The 23731-nt window shown below is 41.5% G+C and overlaps 42 non-coding genes across 42 annotated transcripts; all 42 read left to right on the top strand.

Moving 5' to 3' along the window:
* Positions 1–250: 250 nt before the first annotated feature.
* On the top strand, positions 251–323 carry TRNAT-CGU (transfer RNA threonine (anticodon CGU)). The gene has a single exon. It is a non-coding gene; the product is annotated as a tRNA-Thr (tRNA).
* Positions 324–489: 166 nt separating this feature from the next.
* On the top strand, positions 490–562 carry TRNAT-AGU (transfer RNA threonine (anticodon AGU)). Its single transcript has one exon. It is a non-coding gene; the product is annotated as a tRNA-Thr (tRNA).
* A 567-nt stretch (positions 563–1129) lies between these two features.
* On the top strand, positions 1130–1202 carry TRNAT-UGU (transfer RNA threonine (anticodon UGU)). Its single transcript has one exon. It is a non-coding gene; the product is annotated as a tRNA-Thr (tRNA).
* Positions 1203–1813: 611 nt separating this feature from the next.
* Positions 1814–1888, top strand: TRNAT-CGU (transfer RNA threonine (anticodon CGU)). The gene has a single exon. It is a non-coding gene; the product is annotated as a tRNA-Thr (tRNA).
* A 163-nt stretch (positions 1889–2051) lies between these two features.
* On the top strand, positions 2052–2125 carry TRNAT-CGU (transfer RNA threonine (anticodon CGU)). Its single transcript has one exon. It is a non-coding gene; the product is annotated as a tRNA-Thr (tRNA).
* A 133-nt stretch (positions 2126–2258) lies between these two features.
* On the top strand, positions 2259–2331 carry TRNAT-CGU (transfer RNA threonine (anticodon CGU)). Its single transcript has one exon. It is a non-coding gene; the product is annotated as a tRNA-Thr (tRNA).
* Positions 2332–2497: 166 nt separating this feature from the next.
* TRNAA-AGC (transfer RNA alanine (anticodon AGC)) lies at positions 2498–2570 on the top strand. The gene has a single exon. It is a non-coding gene; the product is annotated as a tRNA-Ala (tRNA).
* A 373-nt stretch (positions 2571–2943) lies between these two features.
* TRNAT-CGU (transfer RNA threonine (anticodon CGU)) lies at positions 2944–3016 on the top strand. Its single transcript has one exon. It is a non-coding gene; the product is annotated as a tRNA-Thr (tRNA).
* Positions 3017–3182: 166 nt separating this feature from the next.
* TRNAT-AGU (transfer RNA threonine (anticodon AGU)) lies at positions 3183–3255 on the top strand. Its single transcript has one exon. It is a non-coding gene; the product is annotated as a tRNA-Thr (tRNA).
* Positions 3256–3388: 133 nt separating this feature from the next.
* TRNAT-CGU (transfer RNA threonine (anticodon CGU)) lies at positions 3389–3461 on the top strand. Its single transcript has one exon. It is a non-coding gene; the product is annotated as a tRNA-Thr (tRNA).
* Positions 3462–3594: 133 nt separating this feature from the next.
* On the top strand, positions 3595–3667 carry TRNAT-CGU (transfer RNA threonine (anticodon CGU)). Its single transcript has one exon. It is a non-coding gene; the product is annotated as a tRNA-Thr (tRNA).
* Positions 3668–3833: 166 nt separating this feature from the next.
* Positions 3834–3906, top strand: TRNAA-AGC (transfer RNA alanine (anticodon AGC)). The gene has a single exon. It is a non-coding gene; the product is annotated as a tRNA-Ala (tRNA).
* A 373-nt stretch (positions 3907–4279) lies between these two features.
* Positions 4280–4352, top strand: TRNAT-CGU (transfer RNA threonine (anticodon CGU)). The gene has a single exon. It is a non-coding gene; the product is annotated as a tRNA-Thr (tRNA).
* Positions 4353–4518: 166 nt separating this feature from the next.
* On the top strand, positions 4519–4591 carry TRNAT-AGU (transfer RNA threonine (anticodon AGU)). The gene has a single exon. It is a non-coding gene; the product is annotated as a tRNA-Thr (tRNA).
* A 569-nt stretch (positions 4592–5160) lies between these two features.
* TRNAT-CGU (transfer RNA threonine (anticodon CGU)) lies at positions 5161–5235 on the top strand. Its single transcript has one exon. It is a non-coding gene; the product is annotated as a tRNA-Thr (tRNA).
* Positions 5236–5399: 164 nt separating this feature from the next.
* TRNAA-AGC (transfer RNA alanine (anticodon AGC)) lies at positions 5400–5472 on the top strand. The gene has a single exon. It is a non-coding gene; the product is annotated as a tRNA-Ala (tRNA).
* A 371-nt stretch (positions 5473–5843) lies between these two features.
* TRNAT-CGU (transfer RNA threonine (anticodon CGU)) lies at positions 5844–5916 on the top strand. The gene has a single exon. It is a non-coding gene; the product is annotated as a tRNA-Thr (tRNA).
* An 847-nt stretch (positions 5917–6763) lies between these two features.
* Positions 6764–6836, top strand: TRNAT-CGU (transfer RNA threonine (anticodon CGU)). Its single transcript has one exon. It is a non-coding gene; the product is annotated as a tRNA-Thr (tRNA).
* Positions 6837–7650: 814 nt separating this feature from the next.
* TRNAT-CGU (transfer RNA threonine (anticodon CGU)) lies at positions 7651–7723 on the top strand. Its single transcript has one exon. It is a non-coding gene; the product is annotated as a tRNA-Thr (tRNA).
* Positions 7724–8335: 612 nt separating this feature from the next.
* On the top strand, positions 8336–8408 carry TRNAT-CGU (transfer RNA threonine (anticodon CGU)). Its single transcript has one exon. It is a non-coding gene; the product is annotated as a tRNA-Thr (tRNA).
* A 133-nt stretch (positions 8409–8541) lies between these two features.
* TRNAT-CGU (transfer RNA threonine (anticodon CGU)) lies at positions 8542–8614 on the top strand. Its single transcript has one exon. It is a non-coding gene; the product is annotated as a tRNA-Thr (tRNA).
* Positions 8615–9193: 579 nt separating this feature from the next.
* On the top strand, positions 9194–9266 carry TRNAT-CGU (transfer RNA threonine (anticodon CGU)). The gene has a single exon. It is a non-coding gene; the product is annotated as a tRNA-Thr (tRNA).
* Positions 9267–9877: 611 nt separating this feature from the next.
* TRNAT-CGU (transfer RNA threonine (anticodon CGU)) lies at positions 9878–9950 on the top strand. Its single transcript has one exon. It is a non-coding gene; the product is annotated as a tRNA-Thr (tRNA).
* A 610-nt stretch (positions 9951–10560) lies between these two features.
* Positions 10561–10633, top strand: TRNAT-CGU (transfer RNA threonine (anticodon CGU)). The gene has a single exon. It is a non-coding gene; the product is annotated as a tRNA-Thr (tRNA).
* Positions 10634–10765: 132 nt separating this feature from the next.
* TRNAT-UGU (transfer RNA threonine (anticodon UGU)) lies at positions 10766–10838 on the top strand. The gene has a single exon. It is a non-coding gene; the product is annotated as a tRNA-Thr (tRNA).
* A 370-nt stretch (positions 10839–11208) lies between these two features.
* On the top strand, positions 11209–11281 carry TRNAT-UGU (transfer RNA threonine (anticodon UGU)). Its single transcript has one exon. It is a non-coding gene; the product is annotated as a tRNA-Thr (tRNA).
* Positions 11282–11686: 405 nt separating this feature from the next.
* TRNAT-CGU (transfer RNA threonine (anticodon CGU)) lies at positions 11687–11759 on the top strand. Its single transcript has one exon. It is a non-coding gene; the product is annotated as a tRNA-Thr (tRNA).
* Positions 11760–11892: 133 nt separating this feature from the next.
* On the top strand, positions 11893–11965 carry TRNAT-CGU (transfer RNA threonine (anticodon CGU)). Its single transcript has one exon. It is a non-coding gene; the product is annotated as a tRNA-Thr (tRNA).
* A 372-nt stretch (positions 11966–12337) lies between these two features.
* Positions 12338–12410, top strand: TRNAT-CGU (transfer RNA threonine (anticodon CGU)). The gene has a single exon. It is a non-coding gene; the product is annotated as a tRNA-Thr (tRNA).
* A 610-nt stretch (positions 12411–13020) lies between these two features.
* On the top strand, positions 13021–13093 carry TRNAT-CGU (transfer RNA threonine (anticodon CGU)). Its single transcript has one exon. It is a non-coding gene; the product is annotated as a tRNA-Thr (tRNA).
* A 157-nt stretch (positions 13094–13250) lies between these two features.
* TRNAT-AGU (transfer RNA threonine (anticodon AGU)) lies at positions 13251–13323 on the top strand. The gene has a single exon. It is a non-coding gene; the product is annotated as a tRNA-Thr (tRNA).
* A 338-nt stretch (positions 13324–13661) lies between these two features.
* Positions 13662–13734, top strand: TRNAT-UGU (transfer RNA threonine (anticodon UGU)). The gene has a single exon. It is a non-coding gene; the product is annotated as a tRNA-Thr (tRNA).
* Positions 13735–13899: 165 nt separating this feature from the next.
* On the top strand, positions 13900–13973 carry TRNAT-CGU (transfer RNA threonine (anticodon CGU)). Its single transcript has one exon. It is a non-coding gene; the product is annotated as a tRNA-Thr (tRNA).
* A 339-nt stretch (positions 13974–14312) lies between these two features.
* Positions 14313–14385, top strand: TRNAT-CGU (transfer RNA threonine (anticodon CGU)). The gene has a single exon. It is a non-coding gene; the product is annotated as a tRNA-Thr (tRNA).
* A 611-nt stretch (positions 14386–14996) lies between these two features.
* TRNAT-CGU (transfer RNA threonine (anticodon CGU)) lies at positions 14997–15069 on the top strand. The gene has a single exon. It is a non-coding gene; the product is annotated as a tRNA-Thr (tRNA).
* Positions 15070–15226: 157 nt separating this feature from the next.
* TRNAT-AGU (transfer RNA threonine (anticodon AGU)) lies at positions 15227–15299 on the top strand. The gene has a single exon. It is a non-coding gene; the product is annotated as a tRNA-Thr (tRNA).
* Positions 15300–15432: 133 nt separating this feature from the next.
* TRNAT-UGU (transfer RNA threonine (anticodon UGU)) lies at positions 15433–15505 on the top strand. The gene has a single exon. It is a non-coding gene; the product is annotated as a tRNA-Thr (tRNA).
* A 165-nt stretch (positions 15506–15670) lies between these two features.
* TRNAT-CGU (transfer RNA threonine (anticodon CGU)) lies at positions 15671–15744 on the top strand. Its single transcript has one exon. It is a non-coding gene; the product is annotated as a tRNA-Thr (tRNA).
* Positions 15745–16083: 339 nt separating this feature from the next.
* On the top strand, positions 16084–16156 carry TRNAT-CGU (transfer RNA threonine (anticodon CGU)). The gene has a single exon. It is a non-coding gene; the product is annotated as a tRNA-Thr (tRNA).
* Positions 16157–16767: 611 nt separating this feature from the next.
* On the top strand, positions 16768–16840 carry TRNAT-CGU (transfer RNA threonine (anticodon CGU)). Its single transcript has one exon. It is a non-coding gene; the product is annotated as a tRNA-Thr (tRNA).
* A 6184-nt stretch (positions 16841–23024) lies between these two features.
* TRNAT-AGU (transfer RNA threonine (anticodon AGU)) lies at positions 23025–23097 on the top strand. The gene has a single exon. It is a non-coding gene; the product is annotated as a tRNA-Thr (tRNA).
* A 337-nt stretch (positions 23098–23434) lies between these two features.
* TRNAT-UGU (transfer RNA threonine (anticodon UGU)) lies at positions 23435–23507 on the top strand. Its single transcript has one exon. It is a non-coding gene; the product is annotated as a tRNA-Thr (tRNA).
* The last annotated feature ends 224 nt before the right edge of the window (positions 23508–23731 follow it).

The following is a 23731-nucleotide window of genomic DNA, read 5'->3' as shown; positions in this document are numbered from 1 at the left end:
TTAATTTACTGGAATATTCAGAATTCATATCGCTTCAAAGAAAGGGCTCCGTGGCTTAGTGGTTAAAGCACCTCTCTAGTAAACAGGAGATCATGAGTTCGATCCTTGTAGGAGCCTCGCTGTTATATTACTTGATCTAGATTTCGTAGCTATTAAAATATGAAAAGTTAAAACAATAGTGTAAAAATTCCGATGAATTAATTTAGTTAAATTACTGGAATATTCAGCATTCATGTCGCTTCAAAGCAAGGGCTCCGTGGCTTAGTGGTTAAAGCGCCTGTCTCGTAAACAGGAGATCATAAGATCGATTCTCGTCGGAGCCCTGCTGTTATGTTACTTGGACTAGATTTCGTAGCTATTAAATTTTGAAAAATTAAAAATAATAGTTGATTTAGATATGCATATATGCAAACAAAAGGGTAACAGTTCCGATGAGATAATTTAGTTAATTTACTGAAAAATTCAGCATTCATGTCACTTCAAAGCAAGGGCTCCGTGGCTTAGTGGTTAAAGCGCCTGTCCAGTAAACAGGAGATCATGAGTTCGATTCTCGTCGGAGCCTCGCTGTGATTTTACTTGATCTAGATTTCGTAGCTATTAAATTTTGAAAAATTAAAACAATAGGGTAAAAATTCCGATGAGTTAATTTAGTAAAATTACTGGAATATTCAGCATTCATATCGCTTCAAAGAAGGGCTCCGTGGTTAAAGTGGCTGTCTTGTAAACAGGAGATCATGAGTTCGATTCTCGTCGGAGCCTCGCTGTTTTGTTACTTGAACTAGATTTCGTAGCTAATAAATTTTGAAAAATTAAAAATAATAGTTGATTTAGATTTGCATTTATGCAAAAAATAGGGTAAAAGTTCCGATGAGATAATTTAGTTAAATTATTGAAATATTTAGCATTCATGTCGCTCAAGCAAGGGCTCCGTGGCTTAGTTGTTAAAGCGCCTGTCTAGTAATTTGGAGATCATGAGATCGATTCTCGTCGGATCCTCGCTGCTATGTTTTTTGAACTAAATTTCGTAGCTATATAATTTTGAAAAATTAAAATAATAGGGCAAAAGTTCCGATGAGATAATTTAGTTAATTTACTGAAATATTCTGCATTCATATCGCTCCAAAGCAAGGGCTCCGTGGCTTAGTGGTTAAAGCGCCTGTCTTGTAAGCAGGAGATCAAGTGTTCGATTCTCGTCGGAGCCTCGCTGTTATATTAATTGAACTAGATTTCGAAGCTATTAAATTTTGAAAAATTAAAAATAATAGTTGATTTAGATATGCATATATGCAAACAATAGTGTAAAAGTTCCGATGAGATAATTTAGTTAATTTTCTGGAATATTCAGAATTCATATCGCTTCAAAGCAAGGGCTCCTTGGCGTAGTGGTTAAAGCGACTGTCTTGTAAACAGGAGATCAAGAGTTCGATTCTCGTCGGAGCCTCGCTGTTATATTAATTGAACTAGATTTCGAAGCTATTAAATTTTGAAAAATTAAAAATAATAGTTGATTTAGATATGCATTTCTGAAAACAATAGGGTAAAAATTCCGATGAGATAATTTATTTAATTTACTGGAATATTCAGAATTCATATCGCTTCAAAGCAAGGGCTCCGTGGCGTTGTGGTTAAAGCGACTGTGTAGTAAACAGGAGAGCATGAGTTCGATTCTCGTCGGAGCCTCGCTGTTATGTTACTTGAACTAGATTTCGTAGCTATCAAATTTTGAAAAATTAATATAATAGGGTAAAAATTTCGATGAGTTATTTTAGTTAAATTACTGGAATATTCAGCATTCATGTCGCTTCAAAGCAAGGGCTCCGTGGCTTAGTGGTTAAAGCGCCTGTCTCGTAAACAGGAGATAAAGAGTTCGATTCTCGTCGGAGCATCGCTGTTATATTAATTGAACTAGATTTCGAAGCTATTAAATTTTGAAAAATTAAAAATAATAGTTGATTTAGATATGCTTTTCTGCAAACAATAGGGTAAAAGTTCCGATGAGATAATTTAGTTAATTTCCTGAAATATTCTGCATTCATATCGCTTCAAAGCAAGGACTCCGTGGCTTAGTGGTTAAAGCGCCTGTCTCGTAAACAGGAGATCATGAGATCGATTCTCGTCGGAGCCTCGCTGTTATGTTACTTGAACAAGATTTCGTAGCTATTAAATTTTGAAAAATTAAAACAATAGGGTAAAAATTCCGATGAGTTAATTAAGTTAAATTACTGGAATATTCAGCATTCATGTCGCTTCAAAGCAAGGGCTCCGTGGCTTAGTGGTTAAAGCGCCTGTCTCGTAAACAGGAGATCATGAGATCGATTCTCGTCGGAGCCTCGCTGTTATGTTACTTGAACTAGATTTCGTAGCTATTAAATTTTGAAAAATTAAAAATAATAGTTGATTTAAATAAGCAAATATGCAAACAATAGGGTAACAGTTCCGATGAGATAATTTAGTTAGTTTACTGAAAAATTCAGCATTCATGTCGCTTCAAAGCAAGGGTTCCGTGGCTTAGTGGTTAAAGCGCCTGTCGAGCAAACAGGAGATCATGAGTTCGATTCTCGTCGGAGTCTCGCTGTTATTTTACTTGAACTAGATTTCGTAGCTATCAAATTTTGAAAAAATTAAAAATAATAGTTGATTTAGATATGCATTTATGCAAACAATAGGGTAACAGTTCCGACGAGATAATTTAGTTAATTTACTGGAATATTCAGAATTCATATCGCTTCAAAGAAAGGGCTCCGTGGCTTAGTGGTTAAAGCACCTCTCTAGTAAACAGGAGATCATGAGTTCGATCCTTGTAGGAGCCTCGCTGTTATATTACTTGATCTAGATTTCGTAGCTATTAAAATATGAAAAGTTAAAACAATAGTGTAAAAATTCCGATGAATTAATTTAGTTAAATTACTGGAATATTCAGCATTCATGTCGCTTCAAAGCAAGGGCTCCGTGGCTTAGTGGTTAAAGCGCCTGTCTCGTAAACAGGAGATCATGAGATCGATTCTCGTCGGAGCCCTGCTGTTATGTTACTTGAACTAGATTTCGTAGCTATTAAATTTTGAAAAATTAAAAATAATAGTTGATTTAGATATGCATATATGCAAACAAAAGGGTAACAGTTCCGATGAGATAATTTAGTTAATTTACTGAAAAATTCAGCATTCATGTCACTTCAAAGCAAGGGCTCCGTGGCTTAGTGGTTATAGCGCCTGTCCAGTAAACAGGAGATCATGAGTTCGATTCTCGTCGGAGCCTCGCTGTGATTTTACTTGATCTAGATTTCGTAGCTATTAAAATATGAAAAGTTAAAACAATAGTGTAAAAATTCCGATGAATTAATTTAGTTAAATTACTGGAATATTCAGCATTCATGTCGCTTCAAAGCAAGGGCTCCGTGGCTTAGTGGTTAAAGCGCCTGTCTCGTAAACAGGAGATCATGAGATCGATTCTCGTCGGAGCCCTGCTGTTATGTTACTTGAACAAGATTTCGTAGCTATTAAATTTTGAAAAATTAAAACAATAGGGTAAAAATTCCGATGAGTTAATTAAGTTAAATTACTGGAATATTCAGCATTCATGTCGCTTCAAAGCAAGGGCTCCGTGGCTTAGTGGTTAAAGCGCCTGTCTCGTAAACAGGAGATCATGAGATCGATTCTCGTCGGAGCCTCGCTGTTATGTTACTTGAACTAGATTTCGTAGCTATTAAATTTTAAAAAATTAAAAATAATAGTTGATTTAAATAAGCAAATATGCAAACAATAGGGTAACAGTTCCGATGAGATAATTTAGTTAGTTTACTGAAAAATTCAGCATTCATGTCGCTTCAAAGCAAGGGTTCCGTGGCTTAGTGGTTAAAGCGCCTGTCGAGCAAACAGGAGATCATGAGTTCGATTCTCGTCGGAGTCTCGCTGTTATTTTACTTGAACTAGATTTCGTAGCTATCAAATTTTGAAAAAATTAAAAATAATAGTTGATTTAGATATGCATTTATGCAAACAATAGGGTAACAGTTCCGACGAGATAATTTAGTTAATTTACTGGAATATTCAGAATTCATATCGCTTCAAAGAAAGGGCTCCGTGGCTTAGTGGTTAAAGCACCTCTCTAGTAAACAGGAGATCATGAGTTCGATCCTTGTAGGAGCCTCGCTGTTTTATTACTTGATCTAGATTTCGTAGCTATTAAAATATGAAAAGTTAAAACAATAGTGTAAAAATTCCGATGAATTAATTTAGTTAAATTACTGGAATATTCAGCATTCATGTCGCTTCAAAGCAAGGGCTCCGTGGCTTAGTGGTTAAAGCGCCTGTCTCGTAAACAGGAGATCATGAGATCGATTCTCGTCGGAGCCCTGCTGTTATGTTACTTGAACTAGATTTCGTAGCTATTAAATTTTGAAAAATTAAAAATAATAGTTGATTTAGATATGCATATATGCAAACAAAAGGGTAACAGTTCCGATGAGATAATTTAGTTAATTTACTGAAAAATTCAGCATTCATGTCACTTCAAAGCAAGGGCTCCGTGGCTTAGTGGTTAAAGCGCCTGTCCAGTAAACAGGAGATCATGAGTTCGATTCTCGTCGGAGCCTCGCTGTGATTTTACTTGATCTAGATTTCGTAGCTATTAAATTTTGAAAAATTAAAACAATAGGGTAAAAATTCCGATGAGTTAATTTAGTAAAATTACTGGAATATTCAGCATTCATATCGCTTCAAAGAAGGGCTCCGTGGTTAAAGCGGCTGTCTTGTAAACAGGAGATCATGAGTTCGATTCTCGTCGGAGCCTCGCTGTTATATTAATTGAACTAGATTTCGAAGCTATTAAATTTTGAAAAATTAAAAATAATAGTTGATTTAGATATGCATATATGCAAACAATAGTGTAAAAGTTCCGATGAGATAATTTATTTAATTTACTGGAATATTCAGAATTCATATCGCTTCAAAGCAAGGGCTCCGTGGCGTTGTGGTTAAAGCGACTGTGTAGTAAACAGGAGAGCATGAGTTCGATTCTCGTCGGAGCCTCGCTGTTATGTTACTTGAACTAGATTTCGTAGCTATCAAATTTTGAAAAATTAATATAATAGGGTAAAAATTTCGAAGAGTTATTTTAGTTAAATTACTGGAATATTCAGCATTCATGTCGCTTCAAAGCAAGGGCTCCGTGGCTTAGTGGTTAAAGCGCCTGTCTCGTAAACAGGAGATAAAGAGTTCGATTCTCGTCGGAGCATCGCTGTTATGTTACTTGAACTAGATTTCGTAGCTATTAAATTTTGAAAAATTAAAAATAATAGTTGATTTAAATAAGCAAATATGCAAACAATAGGGTAACAGTTCCGATGAGATAATTTAGTTAGTTTACTGAAAAATTCAGCATTCATGTCGCTTCAAAGCAAGGGTTCCGTGGCTTAGTGGTTAAAGCGCCTGTCTAGCAAACAGGAGATCATGAGATCGATTCTCGTCGGAGTCTCGCTGTTATTTTACTTGAACTAGATTTCGTAGCTGTCAAATTTTGAAAAAATTAAAAATAATAGTTGATTTAGATATGCATATGTGCAAAAAATAGGGTAAAAGTTCCGATGAGATAATTTAGTTAAATTATTGGAAAATTCTGCATTCATGTCGCTCAAGAAAGGGCTCCGTGGCTTAGTGGTTAAAGCACCTCTCTAGTAAACAGGAGATCATGAGTTCGATCCTTGTAGGAGACTCGCTGTTATATTACTTGATCTAGATTTCGTAGCTATTAAAATATGAAAAGTTAAAACAATAGTGTAAAAATTCCGATGAATTAATTTAGTTAAATTACTGGAATATTCAGCATTCATGTCGCTTCAAAGCAAGGGCTCCGTGGCTTAGTGGTTAAAGCGCCTGTCTCGTAAACAGGAGATCATGAGTTCGATTCTCGTCGGAGCCTCGCTGTTATATTTCTTGAACTAGATTTCGTAGCTATGAAATTTTGAAAAAATTAAAAATAATAGTTGATTTAGATATTCATTTATGCAAACAATAGGGTAACAGTTCCGATGAGATAATTTATTTAATTACTGGAATATTCAGAATTCATATCGCTTCAAAGCAAGGGCTCCGTGGCGTTGTGGTTAAAGCGACTGTGTAGTAAACAGGAGAGCATGAGTTCGATTCTCGTCGGAGCCTCGCTTTTATGTAACTTGAACTAGATTTCGTAGCCATAAAATTTTGAAAAATTAAAAATAATAGTTGATTTAGATATGCATATGTGCAAAAAATAGGGTAAAAGTTCCGATGAGATAATTTAGTTAAATTATTGGAATATTCTGCATTCATGTCGCTCAAGCAAGGGCTCCGTGGGTTAGTGGTTAAAGCGCCTGTCTAGTAATCAGGAGATCATGAGATCGATTCTCGTCGGAGTCTCGCTGTTATTTTACTTGAACTAGATTTCGTAGCTATCAAATTTTGAAAAAATTAAAAATAATAGTTGATTTAGATATGCATATGTGCAAAAAATAGGGTAAAAGTTCCGATGAGATAATTTAGTTAAATTATTGGAAAATTCTGCATTCATGTCGCTCAAGAAAGGGCTCCGTGGCTTAGTGGTTAAAGCACCTCTCTAGTAAACAGGAGATCATGAGTTCGATCCTTGTAGGAGACTCGCTGTTATATTACTTGATCTAGATTTCGTAGCTATTAAAATATGAAAAGTTAAAACAATAGTGTAAAAATTCCGATGAATTAATTTAGTTAAATTACTGGAATATTCAGCATTCATGTCGCTTCAAAGCAAGGGCTCCGTGGCTTAGTGGTTAAAGCGCCTGTCTCGTAAACAGGAGATCATGAGTTCGATTCTCGTCGGAGCCTCGCTGTTATATTTCTTGAACTAGATTTCGTAGCTATGAAATTTTGAAAAAATTAAAAATAATAGTTGATTTAGATATTCATTTATGCAAACAATAGGGTAACAGTTCCGATGAGATAATTTATTTAATTACTGGAATATTCAGAATTCATATCGCTTCAAAGCAAGGGCTCCGTGGCGTTGTGGTTAAAGCGACTGTGTAGTAAACAGGAGAGCATGAGTTCGATTCTCGTCGGAGCCTCGCTTTTATGTAACTTGAACTAGATTTCGTAGCCATAAAATTTTGAAAAATTAAAAATAATAGTTGATTTAGATATGCATATGTGCAAAAAATAGGGTAAAAGTTCCGATGAGATAATTTAGTTAAATTATTGGAATATTCTGCATTCATGTCGCTCAAGCAAGGGCTCCGTGGGTTAGTGGTTAAAGCGCCTGTCTAGTAATCAGGAGATCATGAGATCGATTCTCGTCGGAGCCTCGCTGTTATGTTTTTTGAACTAGATTTCGTAGCTATATAATTTTGAAAAATTAAAATAATAGGGCAAAAGTTCCGATGAGATAATTTAGTTAATTTCCTGAAATATACTGCATTCATATCGCTTCAAAGCAAGGGCTCTGTGGCTTAGTGGTTAAAGCGCCTGTATCGTAAAAGGAGATCATGAGATCGATTCTCGTCGGAGCCTCGCTGTTATGTTACTTGAACGAGATTTCGTAGCTATTAAATTTTGAAAAATTAAAACAATAGGGTAAAAATTCTGATGAGTTAATTAAGTTAAATTACTGGAATATTCAGCATTCATGTCGCTTCAATGCAAGGGCTCCGTGGCTTAGTGGTTAAAGCGCCTGTCTCGTAAACAGGATATCATGAGTTCGATTCTCGTCGGAGCCTCGCTGTTATGTTACTTGATCTCGATTTCATAGCTATTAAATTTTGAAAAATAAAAACAATAGGGTAAAAATTCCGATGATATAATTTAGTTAATTTACTGAAATATTCAGCATTCATATCGCTTCAAAGCAAGGGCTCCGTGGCTTAGTGGTTAAAGCGAAAGTCTAGTAAACAGGAGAGCATGAGTTCTATTCTCGTCGGAGCCTCGCTGTTATATTACTTGAACTAGATTTCGTAGCTATCAAATTTTGAAAAAATTAAAAATAATAGTTGATTTAGATATGCATATATGCAAACAATAGTGTAAAAGTTCCGATGAGATAATTTAGTTAATTTACTGGAATATTCAGAATTCATATCGCTTCAAAGCGAGGGCTCCGTGGCGTAGTGGTTAAAGCGACTGTCTTGTAAACAGGAGATCAAGAGTTCGATTCTCGTCGGAGCCTCGCTGTTATATTAATTGAACTAGATTTCGAAGCTATTAAATTTTGAAAAATTAAAAATAATAGTTGATTTAGATATGCATATATGCAAACAATAGCGTAAAAGTTCCCATAAGATAATTTAGTTAATTTCCTGAAATATTCTGCATTCATATCGCTTCAAAGCAAGGGCTCCGTGGCTTAGTGGTTAAAGCGCCTGTCTCGTAAACAGGAGATCATGAGATCGATTCTCGTCGGAGCCTCGCTGTTATGTTACTTGAACGAGATTTCGTAGCTATTAAATTTTGAAAAATTAAAACAATAGGGTAAAAATTCCGATGAGTTAATTAAGTTAAATTACTGGAATATTCAGCATTCATGTCACTGCAAAGCAAGGGCTCCGTGGCTTAGTGGTTAAAGCGCCTGTCTCGTAAACAGGAGATCATGAGTTCGATTCACGTGGGAGCCTCGCTGTTATGTTACTTGATCTCGATTTCATAGCTATTAAATTTTGAAAAATTAAAACAATAGTGTAAAAATTCCGATGATATAATTTAGTTAATTTACTGAAATATTCAGCATTCATATCGCTTCAAAGCAAGGGCTCCGTGGCTTAGTGGTTAAAGCGAAAGTCTAGTAAACAGGAGAGCCAGAGTTCTATTCTCGTCGGAGCCTCGCTGTTATATTACTTGAACTAGATTTCGTAGCTATCAAATTTTGAAAAAATTAAAAATAATAGTTGATTTAGATATGCATTTATGCAAACAATAGGGTAACAGTTCCGACGAGATAATTTAGTTAATTTACTGGAATATTCAGAATTCATATCGCTTCAAAGAAAGGGCTCCGTGGCTTAGTGGTTAAAGCGCCTGTCTAGTAAACAGGAGATCATGAGTTCGATCCTTGTAGGAGCCTCGCTGTTATATTACTTGATCTAGATTTCGTAGCTATTAAAATATGAAAAGTTAAAACAATAGTGTAAAAATTCCGATGAGTTAGTTTAGTTAAATTACTGGAATATTCAGCATTCATGTCGCTTCAAAGCAAGGGCTCCGTGGCTTAGTGGTTAAAGCGCCTGTCTCGTAAACAGGAGATCATGTGTTCGATTCTCGACGGAGCCTCGCTGTTATATTACTTGAACTAGATTTCGTAGCTATGAAATTTTGAAAAAATTAAAAATAATAGTTGATTTAGATATTCATTTATGCAAACAATAGGGTAACAGTTCCGATGAGATAATTTATTTAATTACTGGAATATTCAGAACTCATATCGCTTCAAAGCAAGGGCTCCGTGGCGTTGTGGTTAAAGCGACTGTGTAGTAAACAGGAGAGCATGAGTTCGATTCTCGTCGGAGCCTCGCTGTTATGTTACTTGAAAAAGATTTCGTAGCTATTAAATTTTGAAAAATTAAAAATAATAGTTGATTTAGATATGCATATGTGCAAACAATAGGATAACAGTTCCGATGAGATAATTTAGTTAATTTACTGAAATGTTCAGAATTCATATCGCTTCAATGCTAGGGCTCCGTGGCTTAGTTGTTAAAGAGCCTGTCTAGTAAACAGGAGATTATGTGTTCGATTCTCGTTGGAGCCTTGCTGTTATGTTACTTGATCTAGATTTCGTAGCTATTAAAATATGAAAAGTTAAAACAATAGTGTAAAAATTCCGATGAGTTAGTTTAGTTAAATTACTGGAATATTCAGCATTCATGTCGCTTCAAAGCAAGGGCTCCGTGGCTTAGTGGTTAAAGCGCCTGTCTCGTAAACAGGAGATTATGAGTTCGATTCTCGTCGGAGCCTCGCTGTTATATTACTTGAACTAGATTTCGTAGCTATGAAATTTTGAAAAAATTAAAAATAATAGTTGATTTAGATATTCATTTATGCAAACAATAGGGTAACAGTTCCGATGAGATAATTTATTTAATTACTGGAATATTCAGAATTCATATCGCTTCAAAGCAAGGGCTCCGTGGCGTTGTGGTTAAAGCGACTGTGTAGTAAACAGGAGAGCATGAGTTCGATTCTCGTCGGAGCCTCGCTGTTATGTTACTTGAACAAGATTTCGTAGCTATTAAATTTTGAAAAATTAAAAATAATAGTTGATTTAGATATGCATATGTGCAAACAATAGGATAACAGTTCCGATGAGATAATTTAGTTAATTTACTGAAATGTTCAGAATTCATATCGCTTCAATGCGAGGACTCCGTGGCTTAGTTGTTAAAGGGCCTGTCTAGTAAACAGGAGATTATGAGTTCGATTCTCGTTGGAGCCTTGCTGTTAAGTTACTTGAACTAGATTTCGTAGCTATCAAAGTTTGAAAAATTAAAATAATGGGTAAAAATTTCAAGGAGTTAATTTAGTTAAATTACTGGAATATTCAGCATTCATGTCGCTTCAAAGCAAGGGCTCCGTGGCTTAGTGGTTAAAGCGCCTGTCTCGTAAACAGGAGATCATGAGTTCGATTCTCGACGGAGCCTCGATGTTATTTTACTTGATCTAGATTTCGTAGCTATTAAATTTTGAAAAATTAAAACAATAGGGTAAAAATTCCGATGAGTTAATTTAGTAAAATTACTGGAATATTCAGCATTCATATCGCTTCAAAGAAGGGCTCCGTGGCTTAGTGGTTAAAGCGGCTGTCTTGTAAACAGGAGATCATGAGTTCGATTCTCGTCGGAGCCTCGCTGTTTTGTTACTTGAACTAGATTTCGTAGCTAATAAATTTTGAAAAATTAAAAATAATAGTTGATTTAGATTTGCATTTATGCAAAAAATAGGGTAAAAGTTCCGATGAGTTAAATTAGTTAAATTATTGGAATATTCTGCATTCATGTCGCTCAAGCAAGGGCTCCGTGGCTTAGTGGTTAAAGCGCCTGTCTAGTAATCAGGAGATCTTGAGATCGATTCTCGTCGGATCCTCGCTGTTATGTTTTTTGAACTAGATTTCGTAGCTATATAATTTTGAAAAATTAAAATAATAGGGCAAAAGTTCCGATGAGATAATTTAGTTAATTTACTGAAATATTCTGCATTCATATCGCTCCAAAGCAAGGGCTCCGTGGCTTAGTGGTTAAAGCGCCTGTCTTGTAAACAGGAGATCAAGAGTTCGATTCTCGTCGGAGCCTCGCTGTTATATTAATTGGACTAGATTTCGAAGCTATTAAATTTTGAAAAATTAAAAATAATAGTTGATTTAGATATGCATATATGCAAAGAATAGTGTAAAAGTTCCGATGAGATAATTTAGTTAATTTACTGGAATATTCAGAATTCATATCGCTTCACAGCAAGGGCTCCGTGGCGTAGTGGTTAAAGCGACTGTCTTGTAAACAGGAGATAAAGAGTTCGATTCTCGTCGGAGACTCGCTGTTATATTAATTGAACTAGATTTCGAAGCTATTTAATTTTGAAAAACTAAAAATAATAGTTGATTTAGATATGCATTTCTGCAAACAATAGGGTAAAAGTTCCGATGAGATAATTTAGTTAATTTCCTGAAATATTCTGCATTCATATCGCTTCAAAGCAAGGGCTCCGTGGCTTAGTGGTTAAAGCGCCTGTCTCGTAAACAGGAGATCATGAGATCGATTCTCGTCGGAGCCTCGCTGTTATGTTACTTGAACAAGATTTCGTAGCTATTAAGTTTTGAAAAATTAAAACAATAGGGTAAAAATTCCGATGAGTTAATTAAGTTAAATTACTGGAATATTCAGCATTCATGTCGCTTCAAAGCAAGGGCTCCGTGGCTTAGTGGTTAAAGCGCCTGTCTCGTAAACAGGAGATCATGAGATCGATTCTCGTCGGAGCCTCGCTGTTATGTTACTTGAACTAGACTTCGTAGCTATTAAATTTTGAAAAATTAAAAATAATAGTTGATTTAAATAAGCATATATGCAAACAATAGGGTAACAGTTCCGACGAGATAATTTAGTTAATTTACTGGAATATTCAGAATTCATATAGCTTCAAAGAAAGGGCTCCGTGGCTTAGTGGTTAAAGCGCCTGTCTAGTAAACAGGAGATCATGAGTTCGATCCTTGTAGGAGCCTCGCTGTTATATTACTTGATCTAGATTTCGTAGCTATTAAAATATGAAAAGTTAAAACAATAGTGTAAAAATTCCGATGAGTTAGTTTAGTTAAATTACTGGAATATTCAGCATTCATGTCGCTTCAAAGCAAGGGCTCCTTGGCTTAGTGGTTAAAGCGCCTGTCTCGTAAACAGGAGATCATGAGTTCGATTCTCGTCGGAGCCTCGCTGTTATATTACTTGAACTAGATTTCGTAGCTATGAAATTTTGAAAAAATTAAAAATAATAGTTGATTTAGATATTCAATTATGCAAACAATAGGGTAACAGTTCCGATGAGATAATTTATTTAATTACTGGAATATTCAGAATTCATAGCGCTTCAAAGCAAGGGCTCCGTGGCGTTGTGGTTAAAGCGACTGTGTAGTAAACAGGAGAGCATGAGTTCGATTCTCGTCGGAGCCTCGTTGTTATGTTACTTGAACTAGATATTGTAGCTATTAAATTTTGAAAAATTAAAAATAATAGTTGATTTAGATATGCATATGTGCAAACAATAGGATAACAGTTCCGATGAGATAATTTAGTTAATTTACTGAAATGTTCAGAATTCATATCGCTTCAATGCGAGGGCTCCGTGGCTTAGTTGTTAAAGGGCCTGTCTAGTAAACAGAAGATTATGAGTTCGATTCTCGTTGGAGCCTTGCTGTTATGTTACTTGAACTAGATTTCGTAGCTATCAAATTTTGAAAAATTAAAATAATGGGTAAAAATTTCAATGAGTTAATTTAGTTAAATTACTGGAATATTCAGCATTCATGTCGCTTCAAAGCAAGGGCTCCGTGGCTTAGTGGTTAAAGCGCCTGTCTCGTAAACAGGAGATCATGAGATCGATTCTCGTCGGAGCCCTGCTGTTATGCTACTTGAACTAGATTTCGTAGCTATTAAATTTTGAAAAATTAAAAATAATAGTTGATTTAGATATGCATACAATAGGGTAACAGTTCCGATGAGATAATTAGTTAATTTACTGAAAAATTCAGCATTCATGTCGCTTCAAAGCAAGGGCTCCGTGGCTTAGTGGTTAAAGCGCCTGTCTAGTAAACAGGAGATCATGAGTTCGATTCTCGTCGGAGCCTCGCTGTTATTTTACTTGACCTAGATTTCGTAGCTATTAAATTTTGAAAAATTAAAACAATAGGGTAAAAATTCCGATGAGTTAATTTAGTAAAATTACTGGAATATTCAGCATTCATATCGCTTCAAAGAAGGGCTCCGTGGCTTAGTGGTTAAAGCGGCTGTCTTGTAAACAGGAGATCATGAATTCGATTCTCGTCGGAGCCTCGCTGTTTTGTTACTTGAACTAGATTTCGTAGCTAATAAATTTTGAAAAATTAAAATAATAGGGCAAAAGTTCCGATGAGATAATCTAGTTAATTTACTGAAATATTCTGCATTCATATCGCTCCAAAGCAAGGGCTCCGTGGCTTAGTGGTTAAAGCGCCTGTCTTGTAAACAGGAGATAAAGAGTTCGATTCTCGTCGGAGCCTCGCTGTTATATTAATTGAACTAAATTTCGAAGCTATTAAATTTTGAAAAATTAAAAATAATAGTTGATTTAGATATGCATTTCTGCAAACAATAGGGTAAAAGTTCCGATGAGATAATTTAGTTAATTTCCTGAAATATTCTGCATTCATATCGCTTCAAAGCAAGGACTCCGTGGCTTAGTGGTTAAAGCGCCTGTCTCGTAAACAGGAGATCATGAGATCGATTCTCGTCGGAGCCTCGCTGTTATGTTACTTGAACAAGATTTCGTAGCTATTAAATTTTGAAAAATTAAAACAATAGGGTAAAAATTCCAATGAGTTAAATAAGTTAAATTACTGGAATATTCAGAATTCATATCGCTTCAAAGAAAGGGCTCCGTGGCTTAGTGGTTAAAGCGCCTGTCTAGTAAACAGGAGATCATGAGTTCGATCCTTGTAGGAGCCTCGCTGTTATATTACTTGATCTAGATTTCGTAGCTATTAAAATATGAAAAGTTAAAACAATAGTGTAAAAATTCCGATGAGTTAGTTTAGTTAAATTAATGGAATATTCAGCATTCATGTCGCTTCAAAGCAAGGGCTCCTTGGCTTAGTGGTTAAAGCGCCTGTCTCGTAAACAGGAGATCATGAGTTCGATTCTCGTCGGAGCCTCGCTGTTATATTACTTGAACTAGATTTCGTAGCTATGAAATTTTGAAAAAATTAAAAATAATAGTTGATTTAGATATTCAATTATGCAAACAATAGGGTAACAGTTCCGATGAGATAATTTATTTAATTACTGGAATATTCAGAATTCATAGCGCTTCAAAGCAAGGGCTCCGTGGCGTTGTGGTTAAAGCGACTGTGTAGTAAACAGGAGAGCATGAGTTCGATTCTCGTCGGAGCCTCGTTGTTATGTTACTTGAACTAGATATTGTAGCTATTAAATTTTGAAAAATTAAAAATTAATAGTTGATTTAGATATGCATATGTGCAAACAATAGGATAACAGTTCCGATGAGATAATTTAGTTAATTTACTGAAATGTTCAGAATTCATATCGCTTCAATGCGAGGGCTCCGTGGCTTAGTTGTTAAAGGGCCTGTCTAGTAAACAGGAGATTATGAGTTCGATTCTCGTTGGAGCCTTGCTGTTATGTTACTTGAACTAGATTTCGTAGCTATCAAATTGTGAAAAATTAAAATAATGGGTAAAAATTTCAATGAGTTAATTTAGTTAAATTACTGGAATATTCAGCATTCATGTCGCTTCAAAGCAAGGGCTCCGTGGCTTAGTGGTTAAAGCGCCTGTCTCGTAAACAGGAGATCATGAGATCGATTCTCGTCGGAGCCCTGCTGTTATGCTACTTGAACTAGATTTCGTAGCTATTAAATTTTGAAAAATTAAAAATAATAGTTGATTTAGATATGCATACAATAGGGTAACAGTTCCTATGAGATAATTAGTTAATTTACTGAAAAATTCAGCATTCATGTCGCTTCAAAGCAAGGGCTCCGTGGCTTAGTGGTTAAAGCGCCTGTCTAGTAAACATGAGATCATGAGTTCGATTCTCGTCGGAGCCTCGCTGTTATTTTACTTGATCTAGATTTCGTAGCTATTAAATTTTGAAAAATTAAAACAATAGGGCAAAAGTTCCGATGAGATAATTTAGTTAATTTACTGAAATATTCTGCATTCATATCGCTCCAAAGCAAGGGCTCCGTGGCTTAGTGGTTAAAGCGCCTGTCTTGTAAACAGGAGATAAAGAGTTCGATTCTCGTCGGAGCCTCGCTGTTATATTAATTGAACTAAATTTCGAAGCTATTAAATTTTGAAAAATTAAAAATAATAGTTGATTTAGATATGCATTTCTGCAAACAATAGGGTAAAAGTTCCGATGAGATAATTTAGTTAATTTCCTGAAATATTCTGCATTCATATCGCTTCAAAGCAAGGACTCCGTGGCTTAGTGGTTAAAGCGCCTGTCTCGTAAACAGGAGATCATGAGATCGATTCTCGTCGGAGCCTCGCTGTTATGTTACTTGAACAAGATTTCGTAGCTATTAAATTTTGAAAAATTAAAACAATATGGTAAAAATTCCGATGAGTTAAATAAGTTAAATTACTGGAATATTCAGAATTCATATCGCTTCAAAGAAAGGGCTCCGTGGCTTAGTGGTTAAAGCGCCTGTCTAGTAAACAGGAGATCATGAGTTCGATCCTTGTAGGAGCCTCGCTGTTATATTACTTGATCTAGATTTCGTAGCTATTAAAATATGAAAAGTTAAAACAATAGTGTAAAAATTCCGATGAGTTAGTTTAGTTAAATTACTGGAATATTCAGCATTCATGTCGCTTCAAAGCAAGGGCTCCTTGGCTTAGTGGTTAAAGCGCCTGTCTCGTAAACAGGAGATCATGAGTTCGATTCTCGTCGGAGCCTCGCTGTTATATTACTTGAACTAGATTTCGTAGCTATGAAATTTTGAAAAAATTAAAAATAATAGTTGATTTAGATATTCAATTATGCAAACAATAGGGTAACAGTTCCGATGAGATAATTTATTTAATTACTGGAATATTCAGAATTCATAGCGCTTCAAAGCAAGGGCTCCGTGGCGTTGTGGTTAAAGCGACTGTGTAGTAAACAGGAGAGCATGAGTTCGATTCTCGTCGGAGCCTCGTTGTTATGTTACTTGAACTAGATATTGTAGCTATTAAATTTTGAAAAATTAAAAATTAATAGTTGATTTAGATATGCATATGTGCAAACAATAGGATAACAGTTCCGATGAGATAATTTAGTTAATTTACTGAAATGTTCAGAATTCATATCGCTTCAATGCGAGGGCTCCGTGGCTTAGTTGTTAAAGGGCCTGTCTAGTAAACAGGAGATTATGAGTTCGATTCTCGTTGGAGCCTTGCTGTTATGTTACTTGAACTAGATTTCGTAGCTATCAAATTGTGAAAAATTAAAATAATGGGTAAAAATTTCAATGAGTTAATTTAGTTAAATTACTGGAATATTCAGCATTCATGTCGCTTCAAAGCAAGGGCTCCGTGGCTTAGTGGTTAAAGCGCCTGTCTCGTAAACAGGAGATCATGAGATCGATTCTCGTCGGAGCCCTGCTGTTATGCTACTTGAACTAGATTTCGTAGCTATTAAATTTTGAAAAATTAAAAATAATAGTTGATTTAGATATTGTCACGACCCCCGCGACTCCCCCTTTCAGCAGTGTCACGACCCCCGCGACTCCCCCCTTCAGCCGGAGAACCAAGCCCCGCCCTCATCCGAAACACGCCAACCTACGGGCCAATCAGGGAACAGCTCCTGCACGAAAGCGCGGCAATCCCCGAGCCAGGCCCTATAAAAAGGGGCTCCGGCGAAGGAAGGAACAACAGTTCCAGCCCAACCGTTCCAGACCAGCCAGCCGAACTCTCTGACCCAGCCGCAGCCGAACTCTCTGACCCAGCCGCAGCCGAACTCTCTGACCCAGCCGCAGCCGAACTCTCTGACCCAGCCGCAGCCGAACTCTCTGACCCAGCCGCAGCCAAACTCTCTGACCCAGCCGCAGCCGAACTCTCTGACCTAGCCGCAGCCGACGACGACCGACCCGCCGCAGCCGACGACGACCGCCCCGCCGCAGCCGACGACGACCGACCAGCCGCAGCCGACGACGACCGACCAGCCGCAGCCGACGACGACCGACTAGCCGCAGCCGACGACGACCGATCCACCTCGGCCGACAATCGACCCGCCACAATCAGCGACGACGGGGACGACACGGAAGAGTATTCCTACGAGGCTACCGGCCCCGACCTAACGCCCGCTCCCGCTTCGGATCCCGTGGCCAGTACCGGCCATACCCGTTACGCTCTCCGAGCTCGCGCTACTATAAATTACAAAGAATAACTGTATAATTCCCGTTTCCACCAATAAAGACTTATTACTCGCAAAACAGGCGTTACACTGGTGGAGGCGCCGGGCAGCATCTAACCCATCACTCTCACCCGCCACACGGGTCGCTACTACCATGGCCGCTACGCTACCCTCGTTCAAAGGACGCCCAGCTGACGACATCAAACCCTGGCTGCGTCGATTCGAGCGGATTGCCACGATAAACGAATGGCCCGCCGCGAGTTGGACCAACTACGTCGCGCTCTACTTTGAGGATACCGCGGCCCAGTTTTGGGACGACGTCCTCGATGCCCGTCCACCGGCTACCTGGGCAGCCGCCAAAGCCCTCTTACGGGGAGCATTTGAAAAAAAGGTAGACGTAGCCGGAATAGAACACGAACTGTTTCACCGCCGACAGGGCAACGAGGAATCATACCCCGTTTACAGTGCAGCAATCCTCGCGCTTTGCAGCAAACTCGGTCGGGAAGTCACCGAGGAAGAGAAAATTCGACACATAATCCGAGGGCTTCACGTAGACCTCATCGAGGGGGTCTATCGCACCGAGCCTGCATCATTGGACGATCTAGCGACCTCCGTGATTCTTATCGCCGATTCTAGACGCGCCGTCTCGCGCAGCCGTGCCGCCGCCCGCAATTCGAACGATACCGTACCCAGGCCTGATGCAACTCGAATGCTAGATTTCCGACCAAGACTGATGCCCTCGCAACCAACCTCAAACTATCCGCAACTTGCAACGGTCCCGCCCGCCCAAGAAGAACCGGGGTATCGCCGCGCCGATCGCATGCGTACGTCCGACAACCGTCCCATCTGTTTTAACTGCGAAAGACCGGGGCACGTCGCCCGCTACTGCAGGGAGACCCGGGCTATCGCTCCCGCCCCAGCGGCCTCGGGAAACGACCACGCACGGTCATAAGGGAGAGTCCGACCGTGAGCACCGAACCACCAATCTCTCCCACTTACCCACCCGCTAATTCACTGACTGTAGTACAACAGCCCGACCGAAACGCGATCACGGACCCCGCTGCCTCGGATAAACAGCTAGTGTGGGTATCGTGCCTAGTGAACAAAATTCCGACCACGGCTCTCGTCGACCCCGGGTCGGCCATCTCCGCTCTTCACGAAGACTTCGCCACCAAACTACAACTGCAATTATCTACGTGGAACCAGCCGCTCCGATCAGCGTTCGGGCACGTGGCCTTTGCGACGGGCAAGGCGGAAATCACCCTAGACCTTCTCGGGAAAACTTTCCAGCATCACACGGTCGTGATGCCACACTTACCAGCCGACATCGTCCTCGGCATCGATTGGGCTCGCCGTAACCATGTCACGCTCGACTTCGGCACACCTGAAGTCCTCAGCATCCCGAACCACGAAGTTCCAGCCCGAAGCACCCTGCCTGAAGGGCTCTCATCTTCGGATACCGCCCCCAAGTTGGCGGACTCTCCGTACAACGAAGAACCCCAGCTCCTCTCGGCGTACGTGGGATTAGCCGAGCCGATGTCTCTCGAACCATGGACCGAAGCCGTTATCCCCATCGCCCTCTCACCGGGAACCACCTTCGCCCACGGTATCCTGACGCCAAACCACGCATTACGCCAAAAGACGGGTCTCGCCGCACCAAACGCTATCGTCGAAATCTCCAACGAACGATCTCACCTCGCCATCGCCAACCTGTCTTGGCAGAACCAAGTAATCCAACCCGGTATGAAGCTGGGGAACATCGAGGAACACGCCAACCGAGACATCCTGGTCGACCCGATTAACCATATCGGTACCGACTGCAACGAAAGGCAGGAAACTTGGCGCCGCTCAACTATCTCCGACCATCTAGCCCCGGCTGACCGTCGCGACGTCGAGAAGGTTCTTAAAGACTTTAGTCACTGTTTCCAAGACGCCGACCAGCCCGTCCGAAAGTCCCGACTCCCCGCGCATCACATAAACACCGAAGGTCACCTCCCGGTCCACCTACCCCCGAATCGAACGTCATTCCCAGAACGAGATACTATTCGGGAGGAAGTAAAGAAAATGGAAGCTAATAACGTCGTTCGCCCATCACGCAGCCCCTGGTCATCTCGGGTCGTACTCGTTCGAAAGAAGGACGGAACCAACCGCTTCTGCGTCGACTTCCGCCGCTTGAATACCCTAACAAAGAAGGACGTCTACCCGCTCCCCCGCGTCGACGACGCCCTCGATCGACTACGCGGAGCCAAATTCTTTTCGACGATGGATCTCGCGTCCGGATACTGGCAAATCCCAGTCGCGCCGGAAGATCAAGAGAAAACCGCATTCAGTACTCCCGAAGGACTCTACGAGTTCACCGTAATGCCATTCGGACTCGTAAACGCCCCGGCAACATTCCAACGGACTATGGACGTCGTTCTTGCCGGCTTGAAAGGGAACACGTGCCTCGTGTATCTCGACGACATCGTGGTCTTTTCCACCACGCTCTCCGAACACCTAAGCCACCTTCGCAAGGTGCTAGAGAGAATCGACGACGCAGGGTTAACCCTAAAACCGGAGAAATGTCACTTCGCCGCTCCGTCCATTAAATTTTTGGGCCACATCGTCTCGGGCGACGGAATCGCAACGGATCCTGATCTCACTCAAGCTGTCGCAAACTTCCGCCCACCAACCTCACGAAAAGAGTTGCAATCTTTCCTGGGATTGTGCTCTTACTACCGCCGATTCGTGAAGCATTTCGCTAAGATAGCACGCCCTCTGACGGAACTAACAAGCAACAAAGTACCGTTTTCATGGAACAGCAGAGAAGATAAGGCTTTCCGAACCTTGAAAGACAAACTCACGAGTCCACCAATACTGAGCCATTTCGACCCGACCCTCCCGACGGAAATTCACCCAGATGCTAGCGACAAGGGAATCGGTGCGGTATTAAGCCAGCGCGTAAATGGCGTCGAACATGTCATCGCCTACGCCAGCCGCACCCTGTCCGCGCCTGAGATCAACTACAGCACAACCGAAAAAGAATGCCTCGCTCTGGTTTGGTCCCTTGGCCGCTTCCGCCCTTACATCCACGGCCGTCCCGTTCGAATCGTCACGGATCACCACGCGCTCTGTTGGCTACGAAGCCTGAAAGACCCACATACACGCCTCGCCCGCTGGTCCCTCGACACGCAAGCCCAAGAAATGGAAATTTACCATCGCAGCGGCAAACGCCACTCGAACGCCGACTGCCTCAGCCGTTTGACCCCCGCTGAGCCGCCTGACGACCCCACGCCGACCGGTGCCTGCTGCTCACTCCTCGACCTTCCCGATGTCAGCCAAACCCAACAGGATGACCCAGCCTGGGGACCTATCATGGGGCACCTGCGGGACCCGAACTCCCCCGTTTCACCACCTATCAAACGACGAGCACAGAAATACACCCTAATCAACGGCACCCTATATCGCAAGGCGCAGCATCGCCCTCTCCTAGTAATCCCGGGTACTCTTCGGAACGATGTTTTACATGCCTGTCACGATCATCCTACCGCGGGCCACTTCGGTATTTTCCGGACCTATCGCCGCCTCCGGGACCGCTACTATTGGCCTAAATTGCGCCATACCACCCAGCACTACGTCCGTTCCTGTAAACTCTGCCAAACCAGGAAGACGCCGAATACCCGCCCTTTGGGGCTACTGCAGCCACTCCCTTGCCCGGACGAACCTTTCGCCAGATGTGGCATGGACTTTCTCGGTCCCTTCCCGAAGTCACGACTCGGCAATACATTCATAATTGTCTGCACCGACTACCTCACTAAATGGGCCGAAACCAAGGCCGTCCCAGCCGCCACTGCCGCAGAAGCAGCCACCTTCTTTGTGGAGCAAATCGTATTTCGCCACGGCGCCCCGAAGGAACTTCTAACAGACCGGGGATCCCAGTTCATGGCCGCCCTTACTCAGGAGATCCTAGCTAGGGTCGGAACCGGCCATGTCCGCACGACCGCGTATCACCCACAAACGAACGGCCTAACCGAGCGCCTGAACAAAACCCTCGCCGATACACTATCTATGTACGTTTCCGACGACCACTCCAACTGGGATGAAGCGCTGCCCAGTGCCACCTTCGCCTACAACTCCGCCATTCAGGAATCTACCCGCGATTCCCCGTTCCGTCTTCTCTATCTCCGTACCCCCGTGATACCCCTGGACCGTATCTTGCCCGTCGCTCCCGCCCCACCTCCACTCTACTCACCTCAAGACGTGCGCGCTAACGCCCGGACGAACATTGCCCTTGCTCAGGAAAAGCAAACCCAGCACTACAACCTCAGTCATCAACCGGACACCTTTTCCGCCGGCCAGTGGGTCTACATTCGCAAACCCACCCGCAAACGCGGTCGCTCGGAAAAACTCCTCCACCAACACCATGGCCCGTTCGAAATCCTTCGTCGCCTGGGCCCTGTTACCTGTCTCGTCCGTACCAAGCCGGGGGGCCGCCGCGAGGCCGAACCGATACACGTCTCTCGGATGAAGCACGCCACGGTGCGCGACGCTACCGTGGTTTCCGGAGAACCCGGGACGGGCCCCTCAAAAGGGGGGGCAGTGTCACGACCCCCGCGACTCCCCCTTTCAGCAGTGTCACGACCCCCGCGACTCCCCCCTTCAGCCGGAGAACCAAGCCCCGCCCTCATCCGAAACACGCCAACCTACGGGCCAATCAGGGAACAGCTCCTGCACGAAAGCGCGGCAATCCCCGAGCCAGGCCCTATAAAAAGGGGCTCCGGCGAAGGAAGGAACAACAGTTCCAGCCCAACCGTTCCAGACCAGCCAGCCGAACTCTCTGACCCAGCCGCAGCCGAACTCTCTGACCCAGCCGCAGCCGAACTCTCTGACCCAGCCGCAGCCGAACTCTCTGACCCAGCCGCAGCCGAACTCTCTGACCCAGCCGCAGCCAAACTCTCTGACCCAGCCGCAGCCGAACTCTCTGACCTAGCCGCAGCCGACGACGACCGACCCGCCGCAGCCGACGACGACCGCCCCGCCGCAGCCGACGACGACCGACCAGCCGCAGCCGACGACGACCGACCAGCCGCAGCCGACGACGACCGACTAGCCGCAGCCGACGACGACCGATCCACCTCGGCCGACAATCGACCCGCCACAATCAGCGACGACGGGGACGACACGGAAGAGTATTCCTACGAGGCTACCGGCCCCGACCTAACGCCCGCTCCCGCTTCGGATCCCGTGGCCAGTACCGGCCATACCCGTTACGCTCTCCGAGCTCGCGCTACTATAAATTACAAAGAATAACTGTATAATTCCCGTTTCCACCAATAAAGACTTATTACTCGCAAAACAGGCGTTACAATATGCATACAATAGGGTAACAGTTCCGATGAGATAATTAGTTAATTTACTGAAAAATTCAGCATTCATGTCGCTTCAAAGCAAGGGCTCCGTGGCTTAGTGGTTAAAGCGCCTGTCTAGTAAACAGGAGATCATGAGTTCGATTCTCGTCGGAGCCTCGCTGTTATTTTACTTGATCTAGATTTCGTAGCTATTAAATTTTGAAAAATTAAAACAATAGGGTAAAAATTCCGATGAGTTAATTTAGTAAAATTACTGGAATATTCTGCATTCATGTCGCTCAAGCAAGGGCTCCGTGGCTTAGTGGATAAAGCGCCTGTCTAGTAATCAGGAGATCATGAGATCGATTCTCGTCGGATCCTCGCTGTTATGTTTTTTGAACTAGATTTCGTAGCTATATAATTTTGAAAAATTAAAATAATAGGGCAAAAGTTCCGATGAGATAATTTAGTTAATTTACTGAAATATTCTGCATTCATATCGCTCCAAAGCAAGGGCTCCGTGGCTTAAAGGTTAAAGCGCCTGTCTTGTAAACAGGAGATCAAGAGTTCGATTCTCTTCGGAGCCTCGCTGTTATATTAATTGGACTAGATTTCGAAGCTATTAAATTTTGAAAAATTAAAAATAATAGTTGATTTAGATATGCATATATGCAAACAATAGTGTAGAAGTTCCGATGAGATAATTTAGTTAATTTACTGGAATATTCAGAATTCATATCGCTTCAAAGCAAGGGCTCCGTGGCGTAGTGGTTAAAGCGACTGTCTTGTAAACAGGAGATAAAGAGTTCGA

Source organism: Phalangium opilio, unplaced genomic scaffold (assembly GCF_054372755.1).
Source record: "Phalangium opilio isolate 3A_F unplaced genomic scaffold, DU_Popi_V2 ptg000092l_1, whole genome shotgun sequence".
NCBI classification, from domain to species: Eukaryota; Metazoa; Arthropoda; class Arachnida; order Opiliones; family Phalangiidae; genus Phalangium; species Phalangium opilio.
This window is presented reverse-complemented; position numbering and strand designations above follow the sequence as displayed.